At 35.6% G+C, this 2,049-nt stretch overlaps 1 pseudogene; it reads left to right on the top strand.

Annotated features, from left to right (window-relative positions):
* The first annotated feature begins 1,550 nt into the window (after nt 1-1,550).
* LOC107274379 lies at nt 1,551-2,015 on the top strand (annotated as a pseudogene).
* Nucleotides 2,016-2,049: the final 34 nt, after the last annotated feature.

Below are 2,049 nucleotides of genomic sequence, written 5' to 3'. Positions count from 1 at the left end.
CTGTACTTGGCGTAGTTTTTTACACGTAAGTGTTTTTTGGGGGATACTCGTTTTAGCCGGTTACTCTAGAGCTGGCTGCCTTTGTACAAAGACGTGCCTTTTTGTTGTCGCTAGTTCCTCTCTCATTTAATAAAGATTGTTCATTGGGTTTATCATTTATATTAATATCAGAAGTGTTCTTTATTATTACGTAAACTTAAACGAACTCCTCGCCATACATCGTCCAACAAAAACTATTGTTGGATTTAAATAACGACCCATGAGAACCTACAACTCGACATGGAACAACACTCGATACCGTTTTTGCAAGGTTTATTAATACATTGGAATCTCAAGTTTGTATATCATATTTTAGATACCATAAGCCGATTGTATCTTTCATTGATTATAACGCAGATGAGTCGAATGAAGATTGATGACGAAAGATGTGCATTTGTTAATGTTCCTTTGTATGTGTATAATTTTAGAGTAGACTATGGATATTATTTTTGGTTCCGGATTGAATTCTGTTTTTTTGTTTGATAAAATAAAATATGTTTAAATAAAAAATGCATTCATCAAAATGTACCTGACCTAACCAAATCATAATTTGCAGTAAACGTGAAAAAAAAAATCGAAATGTGTGCTGGGACACATAGTAGAAGTGAAACTTCAACGGACAAGTGGAAAAACAAATCGCAACGGACAAGTTTAAAAACGAATGGCAACGGACAAGTGGAAAAACGAATCGCAACGGACAAGTGGAAAAAAGAATGGCAACGGACAAGTGGAAAAACGAATCGCAACAGACAAGTGGCAAAACGAATCGCAATAAAAGTTTAACTTGAAGTTTTACGGGCAGATTGTTAATGTACTTGTCCAATTTGAAAACCTGCCCGCAAAACTTCAAGTTAAAATTTTGTTGCGATTCGTTTTGCCATTTGTCTGTTGCGATTTGTTTTTCCACTTGTCCCTTGCCATTCGTTTTTCCCCTTGTCCGTTGCGATTCGTTTTTCCACTTGTCCGTTGTGATTCATTTTTCCACTTGTCCGTTGAAGTTTCCCTTCTACTATGTGTCCCAGCACACATTTCGATTTTTTTATTCGTTTGTTTTATTCTGGCCTGGCCTCAAAATATTCTAAACATCTAAAAATTTGAGAATATGTTTTGTTTTTCTCAAAAATTACAATTTAAATAGCCAAGGTTCACTACTTTATACGCATGACGAGTATACTCGTCAATACACAATCTCGTGCCACTTCTCCATGACGAGTATACTCGTCAATCACAGTTAACTGGTTAACACGTTCACGCCGGGGCCGATTTTCATTTGTTTTGCTATGAGGCGGCGCTCGAATGAATATCGCGCTTCATCTGGCGGCGCGTTATTATTGCCTGTTCAGACCTGCATACGCGTTGTTTGTTTGCTCTGTAGTACAGTGAGATCTTATTGTGCAAGTTGTGTAACTCGTGCCGTTTTTTCATCCTGACCACAAATTTCTGACAGCAAGTATAACTAGAAAGGTATTTAGAATGTTTTTTTAATTTTTGCCCTTATAAAAAATAGAAATATGGATATGGAAATAAGTGATTCTGATGAATCTATAATTGGAAGCAGGAGAAAAGCATCAAGATTACGGATACTCTCTTCCTCTTCAGACGAGGATTTTTTTAATGTAAACAATGAAGAGAACGAATGTTCCACGGAGGGAGAAGATTTGGTGTCTAAATCAGAGAACGAGGATCACGATGAAGAATGGCAGGAAGTAAAAGAAAGAACTGTAGTAATAAATGAGTATTCAGAAGAAGAGAAATTTTTACATGAAAACATTGACTGTAATGACCCTTTTGCTTTATACAAACTATTCTTCACGGATTACATACTAGAGAAGATAGTTGATGAAACATAAATATGCTACACAAAGTATAAATAATTCTTCATCTAGCAGTAGAATGCACCAACAGGACTGGCAGTCTGTTACAAGAGATGAAATGAATACTTTTTTTGGCATACTGCTTATTATGGTAGTAGTCTGGTCAAAACAAAATTTTTTAATTTTTTTTTTTTTT

The sequence above is a fragment of the Cephus cinctus genome, unplaced genomic scaffold (assembly GCF_000341935.2).
Source record: "Cephus cinctus unplaced genomic scaffold, Ccin1 Ccin1_scaffold3037, whole genome shotgun sequence".
NCBI classification, from domain to species: domain Eukaryota; kingdom Metazoa; phylum Arthropoda; class Insecta; order Hymenoptera; family Cephidae; genus Cephus; species Cephus cinctus.
Note: the sequence above shows the minus strand (reverse complement) of the source record. Positions and strands in the feature narration are given on the sequence as shown.